The sequence below is a fragment of the Manis pentadactyla genome, chromosome 13 (assembly GCF_030020395.1).
Source record: "Manis pentadactyla isolate mManPen7 chromosome 13, mManPen7.hap1, whole genome shotgun sequence".
Taxonomy (NCBI): Eukaryota; Metazoa; Chordata; class Mammalia; order Pholidota; family Manidae; genus Manis; species Manis pentadactyla.
The window spans coordinates 1177208-1190676 of record NC_080031.1 but is presented as its reverse complement, the minus strand read 5'-3'; the positions used below and the strand labels follow the sequence as shown (position 1 = coordinate 1190676).

The following is a 13469-nucleotide window of genomic DNA, read 5'->3' as shown; positions in this document are numbered from 1 at the left end:
AGGCGGCCAGCGCTAACCTGGACTTACCACTGACTCTGAAGGGAACCACATACAGCCACCTGTAAGCTCATTCCTCTCACTCATTCCCCCACCCCTCACTCTCTCAGAACGGAGCAATGGACAGAAGGGAAACCTGCACAGAACTGACTGGGCCTGAGACGTGCCCGGCGGCTGTGGGGGACCCTGCTGCAGACCGCCCCCTCCTCCTGCGCATGCCCGCATCCCACGGGTCTTCCTCGCAGTGGTGGATTCATGTCCCAGTAAGACGGCTACGTCCCGCACCTGTCCCCACAGAGCCCCTGGAATGGCCTCAGAGACCCCTTGACAGCAGGACAGGCACAGAGCTCTTCAGGTTCATGGCAAGGGGTCACACGGTGTTCGCCCGAGCTCAGCAGAGCAGAGAAGAGGGCAGGGTGCCAGGCAGGCGGCCTCCTTTAGATCCCCTGCTCTTTTTAGATCCACCGGCAGTGGTGGGACAGCCCGTGGAAACCAAAGCTGAAGCCCAGCTCACCTCCAGCACTTTCAGGCCTTCTGCTCCCTCCCCTGGGACCCTCCAAGTTATATCTGGAAGAGGGGCCTCACCAGAGTGAACCAAGAACTTCAAGAACTTGGTACTAGAAGACACATAATTATTATTATCTCTGTACATGTGAAACGTAATCTCCAAGATATCTGAAGGCACATTACACAGGCAACCATCCAGCCCTCACCCATGAGCTTCAAAGGCATTTCCAAATAAAAGAATGGAATTTCAGGGAAGAAATTCTCTAATGTCAGTAAGACTCAAACCCAAGATGATCACAAACTGGGGTGAAGGCCTGAGAGCTGATCATAGGATTTTTTTAAATTGAGGCAAATCCACAAAACACAAAATTAACCATGTCAAAGTGTACCCATTTAGCAGTCACTCCCTGGATCAAGGATCTTGAGCTAAAAGCAGGTCTGATACTGTGGGGTCCCATCATAAAAGGTCTAAGCTAAGTGCAGTGTCAGGCGGGAACTCTGCCTGTTGCATCCATGTCCATCTCTGTGCCCCAAGCTGGGAACGCCCCCGAGCTCGAATGGGAGACGCCGCAAATATCCACCGAGGGAATGCTGACTGATTGGGAACCAGACTGCGGCAAACAAGCTGAGCCGCGTCTCAGCCAGGGAGCTCCTCGCCTTCTCCCACCACCCACTTGGCCCCAAGCCCGGCCAGGTCACCAGTCCTGGAGCCTAGGGGCCTGAGGGGGCCTGGTCCTGAGACTTGAGAGTGAGGCTGACCACACACTTTCTGAGTGAAGGAGCTCTGCATTATCCCACTGAATCTGCCGCGGGGACAACGAAGTACATACGGAGAAGGAAGTGGCAGAGCTGGGGCCAGGGCCCAGGGTACAGCCCAAAGCCTTTGCCTTTCCCAAGAGATAATGGCCATTTACGGATGAGGAAACCACGCTCAGAGTACAGTCCTCTGCCAATTCTGCCAAAGCAGCAAGAATCCAGGGAATCAAGAAAAATATAGGCCTCGCGATCCTTCAATGTTAGGATGGGAAGGAAGCTGCCAACTTGATGGGAAAGTTGCGTCCGAGTCCAAAAATCTTTATTCCTTGTGATTCCATCAAGGGTACTGCACCTCTGGATCATCAGCACGAGGCCCTACAGACTGGACAGTGGGCCCAAGGCCACAGGCAGACCTGGTCTATAAAGTGATGGGCACAAGCCACTTCTCTAAGGTGGTAAAGTAAGAGTTCAGATAATTCTTTAGCCACCCAAACACCCAACTGCTTTAAAAACTTTCCATGTTTCTGTCTTTTTAAAAGGAGTGTTCTTGGAGCAGAGGATGATACCAGCCACACAGGGTGCTTTTCCCTCTGCAGCTTTTTAAAGCTCTAAGTTTTGTCTCTTTTTCTCTGAGAAAGCAGAGGGCAGTTGTCAGAGGGTCCGATACTCAAGTCCCAGGATGTGGACCCTGGCGCTCATCCCTGACTGCTGCGGATGCTGAGGATGGCACACAGTGATCTCAACTGTCAGGGTGAGGGCGACAGACACTCAGTTCTGTGACGATACTTACAACTGAATTTTCACCTCCAACCTGGTGTGGCCTGGAAAGTAAGCTTTATTTTTCCAAGGCTTCCTCAGTAAAGCGCAACACATTATCAATATTTGAATTTTACTTCTGTATTGTTTTACCTGGTGTTATAATCTTAAAGTTATTTGAAATGATTTTAAGTGTAATTTTATTCTTCACAGTGATTTTATCACATGTAGGATGAGAATGTCTCCAAGAAAGTAAATATTCAATGAAATAACAGAATCTAATGGAAAAATGATTCGCTTTGCTCATCTGTTACTATTCAGGAAAAATACAGCCGGCACAGGAATAAATACAGCTCCTGTACTACAAGCCTTGCAGGAACCCATGTGTCCCAGGAAAAGCCCCAGCAGTGCAGAGCTGCAAGTCCCGCAGTGCCCGCCCGGGCTGCTGTGTATGTCTGCTGCACGAAACCCTGCGAATACAGGGCTTCAAAGATGAACCTTAGTGGCCAGTGCCTTTCTGCATCTATGACCTGTCCTCTGTCCTTCCATCCATCGTCTTCTATGTTGTTAACAGAAGACATCTAAGACTGAACAGACAGCTTCCTAGCTGGGTACACCTTTGGTCACAGCACTGAGAAGAATCGACTCCTGTTCATAGAGTTGTAGAGGCAGAGGTCCAACTTGAGCTAACTGACAACTGTGTTAACACTAAATGGAAATTACAGGCCCTACATGCCGTGGCCATGCTGGCCTGCGCCGGGGATGCTGTATAGCCAGCCAGCTTAGAGCTCAGACCTGGAGTCTGGCTGCCTGCATTCAAGCCCAGCCTCCTCTCTTCCCAGCTCTGTGCTCCTAAAGAAGCTACCTAACCTCTCTGTTCTTCCCTTTCCTCCACTGTGAAACAAGGCGATACTGGTATCAACCCCCAGAACCAGATTAAGTGAGTCAAATGGGTAAGGTACTTAAACGGCACCTGGCACCTTCCAAGCACTCAGTCATTTCAGATCTCGTTCTTTAATAGCAACCAAATTAGTACAGACTAATGAGCGCCCTTCTGATCAACAGTCATCAGCCTGCACTGCCTCCCGCACATGACTTCCCTCAAATGCCATTCAAAGGGATGGTAAGTCTTTAGAAATATACCACAATTCCTCTTTTCTTCATAAGACCCATAGCTTTGCATCTGTCTTACCAGGCTCTAAATAACAGAACTTCCAACATTCCCAAAGCTGATGGGCAGATAATGTAAAATAGCTAAAAGACCAGTTAAAAATAATAATAAAATTTATTCAAAGAAAAATTTCCTTGAGTTGAGCCACTTCACTCACCTCAAAGAGAAAAGCATATTTCTGTAACACACCAGCGTATTTTAGCAGACAGGATGAAATAAAGGAATTTATCCAGTCTGGATCTATCACTGGGGGAGAAGAAGAAATACTCTCTCTCTCATTTAAATTCATTTGCGATATATTTTTGTATCAGGAGGTATACATAATGCATGGTGGCATTTCAGAGCCTCCCATCAGTGCTCCACTGCGCTCCATCACCTTACATCCCGAAGGCAGGCGCCTGCAGTGGGCGCAGCGAGGGAGACCCCGTGGGTGGCTGCAGAGGGAAGGAATTGCCTCTCCGGGACCTGAGGTGTCTGAGTGCACCCCCTTCCTCCCACCACTACTGCTTTCCTTACCTGCCAAGTTGCTGAAGCCTGGCTGTGACCCACTGTGACGTCCCTCTGAGGGGACTGAGTGGCCCGGCTATGATCCCCTACTGCCCCTTTGCTGAAAACAGTCATGTTCTCTGTCTGCCTGGGAAAGCCATACAGCCCGAGGCTGGTGTGTCTACTGGGAGGGAGAAGCAAGCCTCCCCCCACCTACTTTTTCCTGGGAAGATACTGACACAATACCCAAACTGTGACCTTCCTCTCATGTAAACACATGTGCCTTCATACATACTTAAAAGAGCACACTAAAACTGAAGACATTTTAGACCAAATATTTACCAAGTAGCTAGTCCCCAGAAATAAAAAAAGGAGGAAGTTCACAAAAGCATTTTATTGCTGGGGTCTACAAATCATGTTTTACAGCCTGTGTGCATGTGTATTTGTGTGTAGGTGCATGTTTGTGTATGTATGTGTATGTCTGCATGTGTGCATATGCATGTGTTTGCATGCACCTGCTGGTGTGTGCCCATGTATTCGTGTGTGTTGCATGTTTGTGTGCATGTGTGCACGTGTTTGTGTGTGCGTGCATGTGTGTATGTGTAGTAAGAACCAGCAAAGAAAAGCACAGCACAATGGAACAACTAAAATCAAATGACTTTCGTGTCTTCCCTCAAAAGTTAAGTAAAGGCTCATAGGTCCATCTTGGCCTATGACCATTTCCTATAGGAGTTATCAGCCCCCGGTCATTGGGGTAAGAGGCTCATATGTGAGAGCATAAAGAAGAGCAGGCAGAAAGGCAGGATGCGGAATGTGTCTTCCTTGCCTGGGGAGCTGGGTTTTAGGGAGCAAATATGCACACTTAGAAGCCCTCTAGTTGACCCAGCAAAGCCTCGTTCCATTTACTTAAACAGATCTACTGACCGTGGCTACACACTGCCAAGGCTAAACAGTATAATGAGAAAAATCACTAAAATAGTGATAAACTCAATAAACCTGCTGTGAAATCTTAAAAGACAACAAATACTCAGAAACATGCAGATCACATGACAATCATATGGCAGTCTGCAGAGCACGTGCTAGGTGTAGGGTGCAGTGCTAGGCACGGCGACGGTCTGAGAGCTGCACTGCACGTGGACCCTGCAGGTGCCGAGCGAGACACATGTGAGCCCGTAGGCACAGGACACCGGAGGTACTCAGACATGTCTGTCACCAGCTGGAGAGATCACAGAAGCCTTCTCCAAACAGATGGGATTCCAAATCCATCTTCATTAAGAGCAGGGCTTCACAGCACAGGAGTGGGGCTCAGTGGGAGGTAAAGAGTGGTGGGCTTCCCTGGTTGTGCCCATGAACCTCATGCCTATAGCCAAGACCCTCACGGGACCTTGGGGTGGAGCTCCAAAGCCTGAGTAACGCCCCTTTGACCTGTCCCCTGCCCCCTCCAGCCTCATCTCCGGTTCCCCATGGTGAGTCCTGGGGAGGAGCGACCTGTGACTCCGAGCTCCTGTTCCACTGCCCCTCCAGCTGCTGCGCGTCCTCCTCCTGGAACACCCTTCTGTTCACTTCCCCGGCTTCCCGCACGCCCTGGCCTCCAGAGCCCTTCTCACCCTGCGGCGCCGACCTCCAGCTCTGTCTCCCCATGTGGAAGCGTCCTCATCCGCATCATCCCAGGAGACCTACCTGTAACTTTTTATGTGCTGCACCTCGACAGCCTCTCCTGGCTTACAGGGCAGGCCTGGCTTGGGGTAAAAAATGAAATGGGTTTCTATTTTCCAGTCATTGCCTGCGGGTTTTAGCCCTGGGCAAGTTCACTATGGGTTTGGTGAGGTGGATAAATATCAATGGAGCATTCTTGGGGTAAAAGGATTTATACCCAGCCTTATTCTCCCAGCGGTAGATCGAGCAGTAGGATCATGTCCGCATCCGGCGGTCTCTAGGTCCGTAACCCACCTCCGTCTCTGCCCCCACCCAGAGCGCTGGGCAGAGCTCTTTACATAGTGACTCGGTGGGGAATAGCTGAGTCCCCACGGGGGTGGGAGCGTTCGCCTAGCAGTCAGCCAGTTATATCACCAAGCAGCTTAGGGTCAGGGAGGATCCTGGCCACAGGAACTTCTGTTTTCCCCACAACTGCCATCAGCTATGCTCTGCCCAATCTCTCTCTCCCATTGCTGAGCCACATCTGCCATGGACTCCAGAACCTTCCAGGCACTATTAGAAGCAGTCTACTCTCATATGAAACTGCATTCCAAAGCCCCTGCCAGGTGGAACGGGGCCCCTCTCCTCAGCCTCTGGCCTTGGTGTGGGGGGCTGGCGGGGGATGGTGGGAGGCTTGGGCTGAGGAACCGATCCTCTGCCACTCTCCGTCTTGCCTTCCTGATGTGAGGGTGAGGGAAGGGGAGACCAAGACGCCGAGAGGACGGGAGGGAGGCCGGGGTGGTCACGATGGACCACCGCTGGCAGTGAGCAGGCGGCGGGGCCTCACCAGGCTCCGATCCTGTCTGCTGGCGGCTCACAGCCCCGTCATGAGCCCCATGGGTACTGTGCAGCGTCTCCTGGAATGTGGCTCAGCTTCACCCTCACACCTGCAGCTGAGAACCCCTCAGGGGGGGCAGCCTTACGTCTCCTGACCCCACCATTTCCCACTTGGCTGCATGTCCACCATCTCTGCCCTCCTCTGCTCTCCAGGCGCTCAATGGGATGACTTTCTCTGCCCCTCTGACCAGGGGCCCCAGGCCGCACGCTCCCTCAGGGCCTCCTGCTCACTCTGAGCACTCGGCTTGCTGGCCACACCAAGGAGGCCTGCAGGTGAGGAGCTCAGGATGCATCCAGATAGCATGAGACGCCCTCCCCTACGCCAGGAGACCGCTGGGTCTCCTCCTGCCTGCAGCCTGAGCGTGGCCCGGCGGAGAGGGAACAGCACCGGAGAGCCTGCTTCCCCAGGGCCAACAGCACCACAGGCCCCTGTGCCCCCCCAGGGCTCCCTGGGTCCATGACCCTGCCTTTCAGTGAGGCCTGTTGGGGAGGGCTCTGGTCCAAACTGCTGGAAGCTCATTGCAGAACGTAGGGTTCTTGGTGCCTCTGTCCTCCCTTGGGTCCTTTACCATAATTCCAGGAAAACAGTAGAAAAAAAAAAAAAAAAAGGCAGGGTCCAGCTGGCTTCCTGTTAGTCTATCACAGAGACCATGACCATGTGCCCCGTCTGCCTGCTGGCGCACCTTGGGTCCCTGCTGCACCGAGAGCTCCTGAGGACAGGGGCCACATGGCTCCCAGTCTCGGTCTCGGTCCTCAGTGTCCCTGAGGCTGGAATGCGTGACGGTGGAAGGTGGGGGAGAGGAGGGCAACAAGTACATAAGGGAGCAGCGGGGAACAGAGAAGAGGCCGGCCCAGACCACGCACGGCTTTAAATGGCAAAGTAAGAAGTGGAGATACAGATTCTGAGGGCGGATGTAAGGATGAGCAGGGGAGGGCAAAGCTGGCATTTCCTGCGCACCCAGTAGGCTTCAGGCACTGTTCTAAGTGCTTTACACATGTTATTAATAAACGATGAGGAGTCAAGGTAGATTCTGGAACAGGAGAGCAGTGAGCTCAGAATCATGTTTTATGGGGGTGGGCCTGACAGCAGCAGGGAAAAGGGTGAGCAGGGCGACAGGGTGGTGGTGATGCAGGAGCAGGCACGGGGGTGGCAGAGGGAATAGGAAAGTCAGGGCAGAGAACAGGAAGGCAGAGACTGCAAGGCTGACGGTGCCTCACAGGGCGGGGGAAGGCGGGGCCGCTCCGAGACCTCCGAGATCTGTGGGCAGGTGGGCCCTGGACTTGGGGCCCGGGGCGTAGCGGGAGCACAGGGCCAGACAGGCTCGGGGTCCGTGCAGGTGGGGGCTCTGCAGCCATGATGACAGGCTTCCCAAGGGTGCAGAGCGGTCGGGGGAGAGCCTGAGAAGGACCCCCGGGCTCGGGGAAAAGCGAAAGAAGGTGATGATGCCTCTCCAAGACACGCTGGGGGGAACAGAGGGAAGTGGGAGCAGTTTTCTCTGCTTTTCTCAGGCTGGAGTAAAAGATCCGCTAGAGGAAAACAGATTCAAGATGCCACAGGTAGAGGCTGAACTGATGGAACAGGGAGGGTCCCGAGGAAGCTAGAGGAGGCAGAAAAAGCAGTAAGCGCAAAATTCAGCTTCTGGGAAAATTTTCTTGAAATTAGGAGGAGGAAAGTAGATTAAGAAGAAAGAGGCCATGGGGGCACAGAAAGGGACACGCTAAGGGGGTTCTTGTCACAGGGCCCTTCCTCTAGGATGTGTAAGAGGGACGAGGGGTGGGCAGTCCTGGAGGGGGTGGGCCAGTCAAGCCAGGCATCATCACAGGGACCGACGGGGCCTCACTCAGTCACTGTGTCCCCGGCCACTCCAGGCAGCCCATCTCCTGCGAGGCATAGAGTGTGGTATTACTACTGCCATTTAACTGGGGAAACAGATCTTACAATGGTTTTTCTCACAAAGACACAATGAAACGGTACAACAAAAAGGACTTAAAGAGGTTCGTATTTTCCCCCTGACCATTTCCTGTCTCCCTCGAATGAGGAGGTCTACATGTGGCTCATACAACGTCGTCAGACGGAATCTGAAGCAGGCTCCCTCCACCACTGACCAGGGGCCGGTGCCCATGCGCCCTCCCAGCCTCACAGAGCCGGCCAGCACTCGCCCCGCTGCCACCGCCGCCATGCACAAAGCATCCCCTCCCACCTTCCTGACAGGAGAAGGGTTTTTAAGTCTTTTAACATCATTACAACAACATGCATAAGGCATGTATGGGTTTATGACAGTCTTACATCCAATTTGGGAATAAAAAAATAAGATGGTATAATCAGCCAGCTACTTTTTATTAATTGTGTATTAAGTATAAACCATGTTTTATAAAACATTTTAAGGGGATATTCCATAGTTGACTGAAATCTAGTTCCCCATATATTCTGTATCAATGATTAGTTTCTGGTAGCTGAAAACAGTTTAAGACAAATTCATGGAAATGATTTCATGCTGCTTCCTTGAACATTTAAATTAAAAGCAAACCCTTATATATTGATTTTTTAATAACACTAAGGCAGAATCGTGATTCCAGAAGAAATAAAAAGGTCTTACCTGTTGGAACATAGTAACACAAGTAGGAATGCAACAGCAACAGCCCAGAAATGTTATTCCAGCCAGACAAGAGGGCGGGGGAAGGAAAAAAGTTGTGATCAACAGTGACATAAACACATTTCATTTTCTAAACCAACAAAAACCATAACAAAAAATCAACAATAGTTTTATAAAAGAGCAAATAAATTACTGAACCCAGCATTTTGCTCTATTTGTTAGTTTTTCGAAACAGAATTATCCAACATAGAAGCAATAATTCCAAACAGAAAGTAGCTTTACTCAAACGATTGAGAGCACTTTGTTTTAAAACCTGAGAACAAGGGAGGCAGACTAAAGCCCACAAACCAGATCTGCCCACCACTTGTTTTTTTATTGTTCTTTTTTTTTACTTTTTATTGTATATCATTGATCTACAATCTTTTATGCTGGTTTCAAGTATACAGCAGTTCCCCACATTATTAAATCCTCGCCCCCACTAGTGCAGTGACTATTTGTCCACGTCGGAAGATGTTGCAGCCTACAGGTGACTGTTCCCCTCCTCAGAGCCTCAGTGTCTGTGAAACACAATGCCACCCCCCAGACGGGAACCCCCATCTTTCCCAAGCCTGCACAGAGCCAGTCCTAAGGTGTGACTGTGCTGGAAACAGTCTCACTAAGCAATAATCTACTGCCGTGGGGCCTGGATGGCAAGAAAAGATGGGAACAAAGCATTCACCCCCTCAGCAACTCTATGCCATTTTTTTAAACTAAGCTATTTTCCCTTTCAATGGAGACCAAGCCCCCAAGTTCCTTAGGGGATAAACTGAACTCCAATGTGCCCAACACACTGGCCGGAGCTTTCCCAGGACTGTCTCTCTGACATGTTTCAAGTACCCAATCACCAAACTGCTCCCAACTCCAAGCCAGGCCCGCCTGCTCTGCTGGATGGTCAGGGGTCCAGGGGCCAAGACACACAGTTCTTCCTTGCTCTGAGGATGCTTAGAATTAGAGGACAGATGAGATGAGAACAACAGTAAACAGATTCAAGGCAGCCCGAGGTAACTTGGGAGCAGAGGCACAGAGTGGGAGGGGCATTCACAGATGGGAGCATGGGGGTGGGGCGTCCTGCCTTTCCAACCGGAGGAGAATCAGGGAAGTTTCTGCAGAAAGGACAGCGCGAGGTAAAGAGCAATGAAAGGTTTGGTGTGAGCCCTACCTACAATGGGCCAGGAGGCAGGAAGGCAGCGGGCGGGTTCAAAGAAGGCAAGTGGCACATTTTGGCTGGAGCATTGATTTAGGGACTAGGGACAGGCAATTTGGGCAGGACGCTGGAACCGCGTCACAGGGAGTGTCGTAATGCAGGACACAGGAACCTGGACTTCACCTGGCAAGCTGGGGAGGACCACTGAACACAAAATGCAGAACAACATGGAGGCAAGAGCCCTGGACGGGGTCTCATGAGGCCCTGAAACATGGGGGTGTACCCCCAGCCTGAAGGGGTGACTACGGTTCTCTGGGACCATGTTTTGATTTTTTTTTTGCTTGGAGGCAGGCTGAACCAGACAATATCTAAAATTTGCACATGCTCTAAGATAATAGCTGTGTCCAAGAGAACAGCTGTGTTTCAGGAAGACTGCTCAGTCATTACTGCAGCCCAAGGTGGGAGTCTGTGGACCAGGCAGGAGGCCACAGCGACACTAAAGGCACATTTGAAAGTAAGACCCCACCCAAGTGTATGCACATGAAGCAGAGAGCACAGCATGGAAACAACTGACGCATCAAGAAAAGAAAACCACAGGACTGGTCATCTGCTGCACTGGCAGAGCAGGAGGGGTCAGAGACAATCGTAAGGTCTGGGGTCTGGGTGCATGAGGGAACTGCACCCTTGACAAGTCAAGCCAAATCACCAGGCACTTCGATGAACTCCTTTGACTGCACACTGTGCTGGACAAGGGCCTGAGACTTGAGCAGACAGGGTCCCAGGGCAGGAGGACCCACACAGCCCACGTGTGAGGCTGCCGCGGGTTGGCCTTCCGCGCTTACTGGGGCTGTTTTTGGCGAGGGCAGAGGAAGACGATGGCGCCTCAGCCTCAGACAAGGCTCACCGCCCAGAGCAGTAAAAGGGCCAAGGGTCGTTTCTCTCCACGTGTCATTCCTGAAACGCTGCTGAGCTTCAGCTGCCCTCTCTGCACAAGGCGGCCGATGACACCGCCCCCCAAGCCTCAGAGAGAATTAAAGCAGCTCTCGCCTGCGGGGGCACTCTGTGAATCTTGAAGATTTTACAACTGTGATTGGATGTGGCTGCTAATTCCGAGCACTGGTGTGGCATCCGGGGCCCCAGTCAGTTCCAGATACACATACAGACGGGGAGAGGGGTCTGCTAGAGCCAAACTGGAGGCCATATTAATAATGATTGTAGCTAAGGTCCCGAGAACAGAGGAGCGGGCTAAGGGGAAGAGTGTAGTGAAAAAGGCTGAGAAATAAACATAGGTGAACGCCTGCACCTATTGACCGGAGGGGACAGAGTCAGGAGAAATGGGAAGTGCTCTAACACAGGCACCAGAACAGACCCTGGGCTCGGAACCCAGGCACTAGGCCACGCTCTCCCACCTGCGAATCACTTGGTTTTGGGCAAAGTATTCAAGCCTGTAGTTTGTAACTCAGGTGGTGAACCCTGGGGCATCAGAGATGGACAGTGAGGCACTGAAATCTGAGCCTATCTATGTAAGATTCCTTCGAGGATTCCTTCTTTCTTTCAGAGATCTGGGGCAGGGAGTGGGGAATGAGGATTTAGCAAGGCAGGGTGGGAACAGAAATTGTGAGGATCGGGACAGGACTGGGTTCAGGGCAGGGAGCCCGAGCAGGCATGGTTTGGATGAGCCCCAGGGGCCCGAGGCAGGGAGCCGAGGGGCCAGGACTTCTGGAGAACTGGCTTCCCATCACGGCCTGTGCCGAGGCAGAGGTGGCTGGCTCACCCCAAGAAGGGGCTGGCAAGGCAAGGAGACCTGGACCCGTCAGACAACAGAGTCTGCCCTTCAGGCTGGCTGGTGAATGCTGAGCATCGGAATCGGACCCTCCGAGGTTTCAGAGCCTATGCCACAGACCGGAGGGGATGGTCTGTCTTGGAAACATAGCTGTTAAGAGGAAAAATAAAACTAAAGAAGACATCCCAGTAATCATAAAATAACAGCAGGGTGCTAATTATTTAGGCCAAACACACTTAATAAATGCAAATACAGGGGATAGGAGCAGGTGTCAGATTGAGTCTGAACAAATACACCAAAGCCCCCCTCGCCCAGCTCTGCCAGGCGACGGGCTCACGTACAGGAGCAGATAGAGTAATTACGCTTTCTTCCTAGAATGCCAAGACCTTCAGAAATAATTTTAACAGCACATTCACAAAATAGAGCAGTATGTTTCCCTACTGGGCTGAACGCAATTTTAAGTATCTCCGTGGTGTCCTGGTGTCACCACTGTGGACTGTGTCACGAGACGGACCATGTAATATGACAATGCCTTCAGGTGGCAGAGGTGTGCAGAGGAAACTGTCTGTCCAATAGCGTCTCAACCTCAATGTCATCCTGGTCAATGACTCTGCTGTCCCATTCCCTATGGCCTCCTCTTGGGGTGAGGTTCATCTTATCATGTGCTGTCCATATAAACATGCACTAAGGGTCCTAGGGAAAAACTATGACCAAATGCATTAAGCCAGGAACTACTGTTTCCATGGACTGTAACAAACTTGGCTCTATGAAAAGGTCTTGGGTACCCCCACGTTCCCTGCAAAGGGTACAGGTTTTGTGACCACTGTTTTACGTGGTATTCAGATACGCACGATCTCATTTTGTTGTCTACAAACTCAATGAGTGAGTTGTTAAAGAGTCCGACCGCCCAGGTAAAAGCAGTTTTATTGTACTGCCTTCTCCACTGTGAAGATGCTAAAGAGTCTTGCTTCAAGGTTATTATGAAGGTCTCCTTAACACAGACTCCAGAGCATTTTATTATAACTACAGAGTATTTCCTATTTGTTCTTAAATGTCTAAAGAGAATAGACTTTATTGTCAGTCCTGAATTTCTCATCCTGAATGGTTTCATGATAGCCTAAGTCACCAGGGCTCTGGATTTGGCTGGTCATGCTTTGCAATAATGAATCCCTTATTTAATATTTATGAACCACAAGCTATTTGTAAATCCCTAAAGCCACTGACAATGAAGGAAAAGGAATATTAAACAATATTTTATCATCATCTTCTGTGCCATCTGACACCATGAATGTTAACAGACTGGAACCCTCACCCAGTCACACTTCTTCTAGGCCTACAGAAACCAGGGCCATTAAAAAGAAGACAACACATAACCACAAAACCTCATAAGCAATTCATACATACAAATAAATAATCCTGCTTTTGGAATTGGTTGGATATTTACACAATGATACAGTCAAAACACAGCTCCCTTCCCCAGTAAAGGGAAGAGTCTGGGTAAGTACCAACAAGACTCCCCTGGACTCATCCATCAGTTACATTTTATGTCTTGAACACTGCAGGCTCAGGGTTTCTCTGAAATCTGTGTCCCACATCAAAGGTAAGTCATGGTGAAAGAAAAATCTACTGTCTCAAGGGTAGATAATAACAGACAAGAGGTTCTCTGCCCAGATGCTGGCCCTGCCACCTGTGTCCCTGGGCAGC

The 13469-nt window shown here is 50.7% G+C and overlaps 1 protein-coding gene across 25 annotated transcripts in view; it reads right to left on the bottom strand.

The window, feature by feature from the left end:
* Positions 1–13469, bottom strand: part of NCAM1 (neural cell adhesion molecule 1) — a 276433-nt gene that overhangs the window by 196876 nt on the left and 66088 nt on the right. The window lies entirely within an intron of this gene.